General features: G+C 40.5%; 1 long non-coding RNA gene across 1 annotated transcript in view; it reads left to right on the forward strand.

Moving 5' to 3' along the window:
• Positions 1-14,814, forward strand: part of LOC310660074 — a 122,494-nt gene that overhangs the window by 91,864 nt on the left and 15,816 nt on the right. The gene's annotated exons all lie outside the window — the stretch shown is intronic.

A 14,814-nucleotide genomic window follows, 5' to 3' on the forward strand; every position in this document is an offset into this window, starting at 1 on the left:
ATATATATAAAACACCAAATGTTTGTTGGGTCAGCTTTCCTATTCACAGCTACAGGATGATTGTTTAATGCAATTAACATTGAGGCTAGTTTCCTTTTATGGATTTTCAATATTAGTTGTTTATTTTTCCAAATCAGCCTGATTATTAACAAATACTTCCAGGCAAAAAAGAATGCAGAGCTCTTCACTTTAAGTCACAATATGAGTCTGCACATCAAAAGTCACATTGGGGTTGCAATTCTGCATACACCTGATAGTGAGTTAAGTCTCTTGCATTCCATGGGACTGCTAATAAACATGCTTAGGATTTCACAGTTAATTATTTTACCTGGTGAGATGTGTGTGTGTGTGTAGTATTCCATTGTTATCTGTATCAAATTTTAGTGGATGTGAAATGCACTAGAAGATACTATAAAATGAAGCTCTATTACCGCAGAAGAGGTATAGCAGAAACAGGGGCAGAGCAAACGTGTTATGCACTGTCCTTCCAACATGTCTCAGTTTTGATGGGTGGACCACCTCTCCAAAGGTTATAAGGTTGCTGAGAGACACAACAAGGGGGCCAATTAGTGTCAATTATTATGGTGTTTGGGAGTCAATGAATACCTCTCCTTGATCACATTTTGACCACTTGATCCAGCATCCTAGAAGTGAATGTTTGGTACAATTCACAGCCATTTATTCAGAATGGTGTTGCTGAAATTCTCATGGAGGGATATGAGGATAGACTGTAGTCTCACTGTCTGGTTGTTTATAGCCTCCCTTACCTGTGTCTCACTTGATTCCTGTCTTTCTTTTTTGTGTGTGTTTTGTTTTGTTTAAATATTAAGTCTTTTATTTATAATTGTGGAAAATGCAAGGTATCACCTCAAACATGTGAAAGTCTTTTTAAATAGGGGGAAATAGAATAAAGCTCTTGTTTTGGAAAATATCAGAATATCCACATGATTATTTGGACATCAAGAAAAACCTGTGACTACAGTCCAGAATGTATAAAGCAAGTGAAATGATCTTTGCAATCTGTTCTCCACCTGGTTAATGAATGACTGCAACACATCAAACTCATAGTCACACATATCTTACCTGTACATGAGTTCACTTTGAAATGTCTGAAGTGGTTGAATATAACAGCTTGGGAAATGTATCCAAATATTGTTGTCAAGTGCATAATGTTTTGGTTTTTTCACAGTCAAAGACAAAGTTTGCACATAGACATTCTTTCACTGGCATCTGACTGAGGACAAGTTGTCTGTCAGTGTGATGATTAAATGTGTAACAATATACAAGAGACCAAACTGGTTGAAGTGACATCTTTAATTGGGCGAATTTATATTGAGAAAGGGGTTAGCAAGCTTCCAGGTAGCAATCAACTAAGCATATACTGAACTACACATCCAGAAGAATGGAAATGTAGCTGATGATGCATGGGTCGTTAAGATGCTGTGTAGCATTTTAACATTGATTTATTGTTTATTTTACGTTTACACCCCTCCAAAAGAAATCCTGGCAACACCCCTGCCAATCTGAGGCTGCTTCAAGTTTGTGAAGATAGATTTTACAATGCAGCGCTTTTTGCAAGGATAGAGGAGGTTGGAAAGGGTTGCAGCTCAAGGAAAGAAAGCAGGCTTTGTGTGCGAAAGGTCCCAGGTTCAATCCAGGTGGCACTGGAAAAAGAATCGTATCTGAAACCCACTTGCTGAAGAACAATCCCATTGGTTTACATCAGATCTGGAATGAGCGGGTGATGGACTGCAGCTTGAAATTTGCTTTGTTATTTAATTTTCAGACAGGTATTGTTAAGGAGGAGGCTTTTCTCAGTGCCTAGACTCCAGCCGCCCACAGAAGCATCACTTGCATTGATGGAACTTGTTCTGCCAAAGTCTTTTGAGGGATCCACATGATGCTGCAGTGCTGGTGTACTCTTACATTAGATCAATGGTTTGTTGCCATCTTGAATTTACTACAAAAAAAAATGAGATCTCTTTTATTTTAAATTGGTCACGATTAAGCCCAAAGTAGGTACATTCCTTGTTTGTTGTTTGTTTACAAAAATTCTCACGGTGAATCTTTTATAACAGATAACCAGCTTGACAACTTTAGCATTTTAAGGCTTGTTTATTGTTTGGCTTGTTGATGTTTACCAAAGGAGACACTTCCTTTCAGGTCCAGTCCTTAGAACCTCAGGGCTCTCTTTTAGCCACTCCAGCCTAACAGAATTAAGGCTGACATGTTTCGAGTCTATTCCTTTGTGAAAACAAACATAAAACAAGGGCTCGAGCTTTCTAACGAAACTCTTGAGCCAGGCAAGCCTCAAACTTTCCCCCCTGTTCCTTTTACACATCTGTATATATACGGTATATACATGAAGACTATCAAAAAGAGGGGTGCAACTGGATAAATCAACATGAATTTGAAATCCACTGCAGCACATTAAATGGTGGAGTCTCACTGAAAGAGAGGACGACCCTGCGGCTTCTTGCCGTTTGAAGCTAATTGTTTTGGTCAGGATGGAAACGTCTGGAAGTCCAGTGCAGTGTCCCACCAGCAAGGCTTCAGTAACTGAGCTGGCCTGCAGAGAATGAACCCACTTTGTAGCGACACAGCGGGCTCAGACACCACCTATTCTGCTCTCCAAACTGTCATGCATAACAACTTTATTGTGCTAAATTGAACTTGAAAGCAACCAAAGGCTATGAGAAGGAGACGCTATGAGAAAAGCATGCTGTCAGTGCTGGCAAAGGCTGACCTGGAAAGGAGGCTCAGAGACAGGAGAATAAAAGATCAGGGCCCATGAACACAGCATATTGTTTCATTTTAAAGTATGATTCCCATACCAGAGAAAGTAGCAAATGTGATGTAAATTTATTTAAATAGATTCCGCTGCTAAAAAGTTTGCCAGCCGCTCTTAGCCAACTTTCCCAGCTCTCTGATTCGTTACATACAGTGGGAATATAATGACATATAGTCATCATTGTAACAGCTTCTTTGCAGGGGCACAATGATGATTAATAGCTAGCAGCAAATTTTCACATGGGCTCTAAAGCACTATAGCACTAAGCAGCCAAACACTCCCAAATCCCCCTTTTCTGTTCCACTGAAAAGTCCTCTCCTTGTACCTTGCAGATATGAACAAAGCCTATCTTAATTCCAATCAGCTTTTCCTCATTCAAAGAGACCTTCTCTTTTTCATAATTGATTCATGTGCATTTTTAGTCTTTCAACCAAGCCTGAGCTATTTTTCTCCTTTTCTGTGTACTTTTCTGGTAAGCAGAATCATTTAAGCAATAATTTGTTTTATTCTTTTTTAAAATAATAATAATAATAATCTGCTGAATAGATTTTTCTTCGATTAGTTTGAGATTATCATTATTTTTTAAAAGTAGAGTAATACCTCTTCACTTTCTGAGTTCTTTGAAATGCGTTACCTTAGAACTCTGAGGTAGCAGCTCAGAGTAAAACTCTGGCAAAGATAAGTCAAAGACTTGAGTGCAACAACAATGCATTGGCTCTATTTATTGTGCCAGCCCTTATTCCCATGAGAGACTTATAGCTGAAACTGTGGAACATAGACCTTTGAAGGGGGAGGGAATTATTTAATAGACAAAAGCAACTTTGAAGGTATTTCAGTTTTGTAAGTTTATTTTTATTTTTATTTTTTAAAAAAGGCTGCCTGAGTATTTCAGAATTACTTGATCTTCTACACTACAGCTATCTTCCAGTTATCACAAAAATGATGCGTGCTACTGCTAAAGGCTAAATTTTGCACTCACATTTCAATGGTTTTTACACTTGTATACAGCTCACTTCTGGGACTTATTTCCTATTTACTTCTGTACAAACATGAAATTATAGTCTTTTAAGGTTATGATTTTCTGTCTCTTCCTCACAGGATAGTTTCATTTAACAGAGGCATTTTGAAATAAAGTGGTTTGAGGATTACTCTATCTTTTTCTAATCCAAGTGTGGATACACCTTATTAATATTAAAGTAGCAAACAGATTTTAGACACCAGCCCATCTTTTAGATTTCTTCCAGTGTATCTGCTGTACAGTGTGGTCCAAATACTAAATCTGTTACAGTACTTTATTTTAAACACATAACAAAAGGGATTGGCTAGAGTGCTTGAATTTAAATCAGTTTCTTCCTGCTTAAGGTCTGTGGGACTGAAGGCTATGATCATAAGCACAGTGATCTGGAAGCAAGTTCTGTTTAAATCACTGGGAATTACTTCTGAGAAAATGGTTTTAGGCATAAATTAGTGGAATCTGACCATCTTCAGTTTACACTGTTAATGCAACACTGTTTATGAGCAAGGTCCACGATGTGAAAAACAGAATTAACGTACCTAAGAACTCTATATGTGGTCAGTGTTTTTATTTATATTTATGATTATGAATTATATTCTAGATAGAAACACAATCCAGTATGATTTTAATAGCCATTTTCCCCCTGCTGATGCATCTAAAAGATGAGCCACTAAGGTTCAGATACAGATAATTTGTCTGGCCATGAATCTCTATGGGCCATTTAGGGACATCTGGCTAGTCTAGACAAGAAGGGTGTCTTGTCAGGTAATTAGCATACAACAAGGAACCTGCCCAGTCAGATGCTGCGCTGCAGTTGTATTCACCATATATCTGATGCCGTATGAGTGATAAGGACAGCATACAGGGCCCAATCCAGACAATTGTAATTGGGAATGCAGCACTGTGGGATGCAACCCAGAAACAGACATGCTTGAGTCCCACTGATGATTTAAGCATGCCTACATTTCCCTGTATTGCATCCATAGAGTCATAAGAACACAGGAAGCTGTCTTATACTGAGTCAGACAATTGGCCCATCTTGTTCAGTACTGTCTACACACCTCTCCAGGATTTCAAGCAGGAGTTTTTCCCAGCGTCACTTTGGATTGAACCTGGGTCCTTTTACAGGCAAAGCATGCATTCTACCACTACTGTCCATAGTTTACGATATCACATATCCTACCAGTACACTGCAGGCCACATTTGAGATGCATAAATTTAGCAACCACTCTCTATTTGAGCAACTTGCCTTGTAATTAGATTTGTAGTACCTGATTTGCTTCTCTCACACAAATCTCCAACAGTGTTACTCAGCTGAGTTTAGTAGAGCTCCTCCTGATTAATGTGTATCTATATATGAAGGGAAACAGGCCTGTGGGGTTTTTGTCATGTGGTATAAACTCTCAATGAAGTGGAAATAATAGTGCAAAGCTGGCTTTTTAGCTGCAACCAGAGTGTGTCGTGGCTTTTACTTCACTGGGAACCAAGCTACACGCTTATATCTTACAGAGAGCTCTCTCATGGCTCATATGAGAATTTTTAGTTCATCATTTTTTTTCTCCCCATTTAAGTTGCTCAGAATTGGTTAAATATATATTTTCCTCCTAATATGTACTGTGCAAAGGTATGCTGATAATGCTTACATTAGTCGTTGAACACAAAATATTACCTGCCTGACAGAAGCAAAATCCTGAAACTGCATATAGATGAAGGTAATCTCTTCATTGGTTTATGGACCCAAAGTTTTCAGACAGAGTAACAAATTTAAATGATGTCCCTGGGTACCAAGTACTGCATTCAGGTTTCTGTAGTAGCTGTAAAGTATGTAAAAATCTTATGTAGCCAGAAAACTCTGAACTGAATACACGCTAAGCAAGAAAATGTGTAGCATGCATGCATACACTCTTGATGCCTCCTGAGGTGTAGATGAATAACTGACATAAGGGGCTCAAAATCTCAACGCAAGCGCACCCAACACATTCTTGTTGCCTGATGTACCTTCTGAGGGAGAATAAACCAATCCTGCTACTACTTTGATTGGTGCACGCATAGTCAGAAAATACACAATTTTCATATTCAGTGCACTTTCACATGCATGTGCAAGGAACACACACACAAATGCACAGCATAAAAATGATTCCTTATGCTACATGCTCAACATGCATACTATCCTGATGATGTATACAAGTGGACAACATCCATTTGGGATAAAGTATATTAAATGGTCAATGCATGTATTCTCTATTTGGGGATTATTGTGGGGGCAACATAGGACAATGCTGTGGAGACTGTATATTAGCACTGAGCCTCTTGGGCTTGCTGATCAGAAGGTCGGCAGTTCGAATCTCTGCGACAGGGTGAGCTCCCGTTGCTCTGCCCCAGCTCCTGCCAACCTAACAGTTCAAAAGCACGCCGGTGCAAGTAGATAAATAGGTACTGCTGTGGCAGGAAAGTAAACGGTGTTTCTGTGCGTTCTGGTTACTGTCACAGTGTTCCATTGCGCCAGAAGCGTTTTAGTCATGCTGGCCACTTGACCTGGAAAGCTGTCTGTGGACAAACTCTGGCTCCCTTGGGTTGAAAGTGAGATGAGTGTCACAAACCAATAGTCACCTCTGAGTGGTCCAGGTGTCCTTTACCTTACCTTTCACCTTACCTATTAGCAAGGCAACACATTAAATGACCTAACTCTTTAGGAACCTCGGGATCCAGGGTTTGATTTCTTCATCCTGCCTCTGATACATATCATCTTATTTGTGCTGTATCTATGACATAGCATTATTTTTGCATATCTTGGTCTGAATAAATCCAATAAATAAATATATAAAATGAGAACCACACAGCTGATCAGGACACATGCTACCTCAGCAAACATCATGCCAGTCTGTCTGGTTGCTAAGCAACACCTCCACCTCTCCCACTTGGCTAGTTGACTTTAATGCTAACTTAATTGACACTCTAGTTGCACGTGGAATGATCTCTGCTGTTACACTTCCAACAAAAACACTGGTACCTTTATGCAGCTAGAGCTAAGCTGCTAAAATGATCCGCTCACATAACTAAGCTTCTGGGCACTTATCACTTGCTGAACCCAAGAACTGTGGGTGGATATCCAGTGCACACAGGAATGCTCAATACTAGCACAGATGCCATTTTCTCACACAGCATTCCTTTCAATGGGACGCATGTTTGAATGCCTTCTCGTTTGGCCTGTGAGGCCATTTGGGGAAAGCCATGCCCACTTGCTTTGCACCTGACATCAATCAAGCATTTGAGAACCACGGAGCAAGGTGCTTTGCCTGTCTTGTGCTTCATGTTTGGCCAGCTAATTATGTCAGGTGATGGACGGGTGAGTTGCCTCGCCCACCTGCCAAAATTGGCCTGAAGGGATTGGGGACAGATAAGAGAAACTGGCTGGTTAATACTAACTCCCTGCCTCTGCAAGTTGCGTGGCAAGGCTCCAGGTCCCCTGCAATTCCCTAAGATAATAAACACACGAACACCAATATTTTGGGTTAATGGGATAAATTAGGCCACAACTTTATTGGTTACAAACCATATCCTAATGACAGTCTAATGGCACCTTAAAGACTAATAGGTGGGAGAGGGATGAGGGTTAGTGTGACATCAGCTTTTATGGACAAGCAAGTGTCACCATCTTCATCACATGGACTCTACTCCATGAAACCTTAGTGCACAAAGTGTCACAGGAATATTTACTGCTTTGCTTGCACAGCTAACTCTCTGGAATATGATTGTAGAGCAACTCATAAGTTCAGGATGAAAGGAAAACGTTAAGTGGGGAACCTCCTCTTGAAATGTCTTATATCAGATAGTTCCTTCCAATCACACCTACATTCCAGACCTTGAAAAAAACAACCTACAGAGCTCATTCAGTACTGTATTTCTCCTCTTCTTTTTCCACTCTCAGTTACAAAAGAAAGCAATTGAAGTCTCACCTGGATAGTAGTCAACACATTTTGCTTTTCTGTTTGGAGATGCCCCTGTTCACCTGGCAATCCCCTTCCAGCAAAGCAGGTTGAATAAGGCAGTAATCCCACACTACTTACCTGGAAGTAAGTCCCATAGAATTCAGTGGGACCACACTGTATAGGACTCATAGATCTATTTCCTTTTGAAATAGGTAGCTATTCATCTGATTTCAATCACAACCCTTTTCCACTTTCATATACTCATGGCAGTTTTTTGCCCTTTTGTTCTTTTAAGATGCTTGGACATAATATTTTTTTTATTTTTTGCCCTTTAAGACTCATACTTGCAAGTTAATATCTTGCCTCAGACTTTTTTTGTTATCATTTGTGATAAATAGGGAAAAAAAGTTATTATTAAAGAGCTGTTGCTATCTGAGGCTCTAAGTAGAAGAATAGCGTCAACTTTTCCTGACTAATTTTGGTGTACTTTCCAAGTGTTTGATTTTTTTGCTTTTGTGAAATTTTAGAGATACGGTTTCTTCCAAGATGCAACCTTCAATAGTCTTTATTGTTAAGGATGTAACCAGATGCTCTGCTAAAATGTTAGGGTCACTCAGTGGAAAGCTCTTTCTTTCTCTCTCTCTTATTTAAAGGGAGGGTAGGTGGGTGGGTAAGGTCAAAGCTACAGCGTTCCTTTACTTTGTCAGCAGAAGAAGTAATCTGGATGTATGTTTTAGAAAAATCTCACTCCGAGCACAGAAATAAAGCCCAAGCTAGAGCTGGTTTCAAATTTAATATCTTTCATTGAAATCTGGGTCTTTTGAAATCCAATGCAAGGTAGAACTCACAAGGTGGGATTTTTTTTTTTTTTATTGTAAGGATTAATTGCATTTCTTAGCTCAAGTCTGGATAAGCTCATATACATCTTTTCCACTTGACTTGTGCCTTTGCACATGATATAAGCTACTGTCACATGTTTCGGAATACCTGATCTAGGTTTAAAGCCTGGTATATAGGTTTCAGTGCGCCAAACATTAACTTTTCTTCCCTTAATGTGATTTATACCAATTAAGAAGGAACTTGAGCACCCTTTCTAGGAAAGTCTGACAGTAATGGATATAAATGGTATAGTAAGATTGTAATTCAGGTATTGCTGTTGGGCTTCCGTGGCATTATTTTTTTCCTAAGGTGAGTGTTTGGTCTTATGTTAAATCTCTGGTACAATGTTTAGATACCCCTCCAGTCTCATTTCAGATTACTTCTGTCACACTTCTCAGCCCTAGTCAAATTTGATGCAGTTGTATTTTCCTCTCCAGTTCTGATTAGTTTTTAATTAACTCTGGTGTACTACATCTATATTTCCCCCTTGCTGTGAGTTGGATAGAATAAGTAGGATTAGAGTGAATGGGGCACTGCCCCACTAACTTCAGTCTGCCAACCGCTGCCCGTCTGCCTTCTTACAATCAATTCGGAAGACAGCACTGCCCAGCAGCTTCCTTCTGCTAATAACTCAGCAGAGAGGAAGACGGGGACAAAACTAGAATCAGTTGGCTCTGCCTGTCATTGGCTCTGGCTCCACTTACTGTTGGTCTCCCTTCAGTCTGTCTTTCCAGCCCTTTTGGCCACCAACCACAACTGAGTAGCAGCCTTCCAGTTGTTATCCCAGAAATATGAGGTGGCATGTAGAAAAAGTTGGGGCTACAGCAGCGAAGATGACGGCAGAGAGTTCTGCAGGGACCAGGTCCCTGGGCAAGCAGGCACATTGGGAACAACTCCTGGGGCAGCATTATAAAGCCAGTTTGCCAGCCCTGGGGGCAGGGCTGCCCCCGAAGGGGTGACACCAAAGGGGGTCATCCCTTTCAGGTGACCTTTTGAGGGCGGGATGAGGGTGTGGAATAGCCCCCCTGCATTAATCTGTAGTTGTTTTAACTTGTATTTTTAGCTCTTTTTTTAGTTAAGCTATTTTGTTTTAAGGGGGGAGGGCAGGGCTGTCTGGGAGTGGGCCCCAGCCAACAGATTGGTTGGGGCAGGTTCCACTAGGGGTGATGCACTGGGACACCCAATCTCAATGATCATGGGTAATAAGAGGAGTTACACTAGGGCCAGACCATGTCAATACTGAGGAGGCAGGTTTAATCATTGAAGACTATCGCTACCTCCAGCTCTAGTCCTGACCAGAAGGATACAGGAATCAACAAGTCTGAAGTGCTTTGTAAGCTGCTTCACTATTCAGTATATTTTAAAAGTTTTAATTTTGCCTTTTTTATATAAGTGGATTAAATTTGCAGACATTAGGGATAAAGCCTAATAAACTACAGGCAAATAGGTCCAAGGGCTGAACACCTTTAAAGTCTATCTTTCTCTCTCTTTCTCTCTCTCTATATATAGTGGTACCTCAGGTTAAGAACTTAATTTGTTCCGGAGGTCCGATCTAAACCTGAAACTGTTCTTAACCTGAAGCACCACTTTAGCTAATGGGGCCTCCTGCTGCTGCCACGCCGCCAGAGAACAATTTCTGTTCTCATCCTGAAGCAAAGTTCTTAAACCGAGGTACTATTTCTGGGTTAGCAGAGTCTGTAACCTGAAGCGTCTGTAACCTGAAGCGTCTGTAACCCGAGGTACCACTGTATATATAATGTGTTTATAAAAACAAAACAAAAAGGGAGGCAGAATTGGATGAAATTTGCAGGCATTCTTACACCTTCTGAATGAATTAATCCTGCCAGGATAGTTGCAGTGGTGCCCCCCACCCCCCCAAAAAGGGATAGCTGTTACAGGTTTAGAGTGAGTAAAAAAGAAATAACTTTTTCTCTCCTAGTCAGTGTTTTCCGGATAATTTGTCTGAAAATTACAGACACAAGAGAGGTTCCCCTGGTAACTTGCTAGGAATAGGTCCAGGGGCATTTGTGCTAGGCACTTTTAAGTTGATTTGGGGATGAGGAAAACTAAAATGGATTTGCTTTCTGAGTAAAACCACTCTCTCTGATTACAGGCATATCCCGTCAGTCACAAAGAACTTTTCCTCTACCTTCTTCCTATTGTGTTATTTGCTCTCCCTTCTTTCATCACTCCATTACCTCATATATGGTAAGGTTAGAGACACTACTTTCACTTTTAGTAGATGCTTGTTTGCACCACAAGGTACTTCAGGGGTCCCTGTTTCAAGTCATGCCACCTCATCAGATCCTGCTTTACCTCTGACAGGCCCCCAAACTCTCTAAGGTACCCCTACTTTGATACTGAACCTGATGCACACACCCTGCTTTTTACACTTTGGGTTGGGAGAAGAGATATAATTTGGTGGCAGATTGAATAAGGAGGATAACAGAAAGGAAGAAATCAAAGGTATTTATTTACTTCATTTATTTATCACCCAATTAACAATGTTCTCTGGGCAGTTAACAATAAAAGACAATAAGAACTCTAAAAATAAACAAAATGAAGCCAACCAAAGTACAAAATTAGGTAACTAAATATAGCCAGCAACAGCAAACTATAACTTAACACAGAAGAGCCAAGAAAACTGAAGATCTTAAAATGATCTTCAAACACAGGTAGATAAAAAGCTCTTACCCTGGAGCTGAAAAGACTATAATGTCGGTGCAAGGTGAGCTCTTAGGAGGAGGGAATTCCACAATTGATATGCCACTGACCATACATCATTTGGTGGGGGCATATAGAAACAGGCTTCCAAAGAAATGTTTAGGTTCCAGATAGGTGAGCAGGTCAGATCAAGGCTTTATGCCTGGTGAATAGGAAGGGTTGTGATGTCAATGGATTCATAAAGTAATAAATGGACATAAACACAGAGCAACACCAAAAACTTGCTCTATCCCTTGTGGTGTTTCTGGAAATACTAGGTACTGACAAATTTGTCAATGCTGGTACAGTGGTACCTTGGGTCAGGTACTTAATTCATTCCGTTCTTAACCTGAAACTGTTCTTAACCTGAGGTACCACTTTAGCTAATGGGGCCTTCCGCTGCTGCCGTGCGATTTCTGTTCTCATCCTGAAGCAAAGTTCTTAACCCGAGGTATTATTTCTGGGTTAGCGGAGTCTGTAACCTGAAGTGTATGTAACCCGAGGTACCACTGTATTTCTTAGTTCTGCAATCTGAAATTGCACTGTTTCTGCGTCAGGTTGCACATCCTTTCCTTAAAATCCATACAAAAAATTCAGTGCATTTGCATGCCCTTTCCTCTTAATCTGCTTATTCTGTGCACAATTTTGCCAAATACAGTGGTACCTCGGGTTAAGTACTTAATTCGTTCCGGAGGTCCGTACTTAACCTGAAACTGTTCATAACCTGAAACACCACTTTAGCTAATGGAGCCTGCTGCTGCTGCTGCGCTGCCAGAGCACAATTTCTGTTCTCACCCTGAAGCAAAGTTCTTAACCTGAAGCAATATTTCTGGGTTAGCGGAGTCTGTAACCTGAAGCGTATGTAACCTGAAGTGCATGTAACCCAAGGTACCACTGTATATCCATTTTTGCAGAATATACTGAGAGGCCCTTCTTTGATGTACAAAAATGCAAGTGTAATATAATGCAACATCTTTGGCCAAGGCCAGGAATGGAGAACCTATGGCCCTCCAGATGTTGTCAGATTACAACTCTCATCATCCTGACAATTGTCTATGCTGGCTGGAGCTTATGGGATGCCACATCTGTGGCAGCATGCCCAAAAAATTCAAATCAGCACCACCCTGCAACTATACCACTGTAAATGGTAAGCATTTAAAATCTTACGATGAGTAACAACACAATCTTAACCATTGCGCCAGTTTGGGTTCTTTTCCACCCAGGATGGCAACCAAGTCCTTTAAGTACCTAGCAAAGCCCTTGCAAGGAGACCATGCAGGTAGAAATTTTAATAGATTGCAACCAAATATTGTGTCAATCAGACATCGCCATTCTTAGAGCCTTAAAAAAGTTCTAGGAAAAAGCAAACAATAACGGGAATATAGGAATTTCATTTATTTCTCTCAAAATACAGTTATTAACAGAAAAGTCTATGTCAAAGAATAAGATTCTTCTGCTACATACTACTATCATTGCAACTGCTGCTAAGATACTATATATACCCCCTTAACTGCTACATTGCTTAGATCAGAGGAGCCGACCTTCTTCAGAAAATATAATACAGATAGCACAAGGCAAACATATGTCAGAGATTGAAAAGCTGCTACTTGTTGAGACAGCAAAGTGTTCAATTTCTCTAGATAATTCCACCTGTCAGTTAATCATGAACACGGGTTATTGAGCATCCAATCTGAATTTTTAACTGGAAATAAAATAATAAGGAATGCTGGGTTTTTAATGTTAAAAACACTTTCTGTTTCAGACAATGCTTTTTAAATATTATTTCCAGGGAGGGGGTAGAACTTAAGTACTATATCTGAAACCTCCCCTTTTCTTCTCTCATAGATAAAAGGTGGAAAGAAAATAAAAAGACAAACACCCAGTTCTCATCTTTCTGTTAACTAAACAATTTTAATTGCTGTTTATCTAGGTTCTTATATGTTTGAATCACTAAATTTGATTTCATAAACCTCTCCTGTCATTACAGTGTTGAGGTGGAGAAATTGTCCCATCTCAGCGCTGAGCAGAGAGGAAAGAATTAATCTGTCCTCTCAGCTCAGCGCTGAGATGAAGAGATCTATCCCTTGCCCCGTCTCTATATGAAAGTGTGTGTGTGTGTGTGTGTGTGTGTGTGTGTAATCTGTATTTGTGGGTTCAAACTTGAAGATGAAGCAATCAAGAGAGGGCAACAGAAGACCTTCGGAAACCAGAGGATGGTGAGATTTCTGGCAGTATAAATGATTCAGGTCACTTTTAGAATGGGACAGCATCTCGGATTGGTACTAACCCACAGGAAAGAAGCAGTAGAAGTGTATCATCCAGGTATCACACCTTCACTCTTGTTGTTGTTGTTATTTAGTCGTTTAGTCGTGTCCGACTCTTCGTGACCCCATGGACCAGAGCACACCAGGCACTCCTGACTTCCACTGCCTCCCGCAGTTTGGTCAAACTCAATCTGGTAGCTTCGAGAACACTGTCCAAACAACTTGTCCTCTCTCGTCCCCTTCTCCTTGTGCCCTTCATCTTTCCCAACATCAGGGTCTTTTCCAGGGAGTCTTCTCTTCTCATGAGGTGGCCAAAGTATTGGAGCCTCAGCTTCAGGATCTGTCCTTCCAGTGAGAACTCAGGGCTGATTTCCTTCAGAATGGATAGGTTTGATCTTCTTGCAGTCCATGGGACTCTCAAGAGTCTCCTCCAGCACCATAATTCAAAAGCATCAATTCTTCGGTGATCAGCCTTCTTTATTGCCTTCTTTATGGTCAGCTTCTTTATGGAAGTGAGAGCTGGACCATAAAGAAGACCACCTTCACTCTAGAGCAGTATATACGCAGGTATGTTGATCGTATTGAAAGAAAAGCGATTTCTCATCAGAATGTTTGCTAAACTGTTTTCTGCTCTGTTTCCTTTCACAACTGAAATTCCCCATTTCTTGAAAAAAGAGACACAAAACCCGCTTTTTTGCTATAAAACCTGGTTTATAGAGCCGTGTTTAAAAGACCTTTCAGATTATTCACCCTATTCATGAGAAGAGGAACTGGAGAAACCATTAAGAAGATATTCAAATTTTGGCAGGGATGGGAGTGGGTGAGGCTTACCAGTAACAGTGTAGAAGCATAGCTTCTTAGTTTTGGTTTTCCTCCTGAGAGGTTTGTTTGTTTGTTGGCACTGCCAAGCTGGTAGCCTGGCAACCATTTTCCATTCTCCACAATGCCTGTGGCCTACCATTATTCTGTGGTATTGTGAGCGGGATATGGTGGAGAATATTTGGAGAAAGTTCTGCAAAGTGGTCTTCTTTTTCTAGGGTGGTGAGAAAACGGAAGTATCAGAAATTTGTCGGGGGGGAAATGGCCTCCCATGAATTTCAGCTCAAATCCAGTCTCAGCTAAATTAAAATCTGGCCTCATAAATCCACAGTCCTTCAATTTTTCACCTCTCAGTGATGAAAGGAGTTGGAAATTTGAAATCATACTTGCCAGTTATGAAAAAATACAGCAGTT

Source organism: Podarcis tiliguerta (assembly GCF_965153285.1).
Source record: "Podarcis tiliguerta genome assembly, chromosome: 11".
NCBI lineage: Eukaryota > Metazoa > Chordata > Lepidosauria > Squamata > Lacertidae > Podarcis > Podarcis tiliguerta.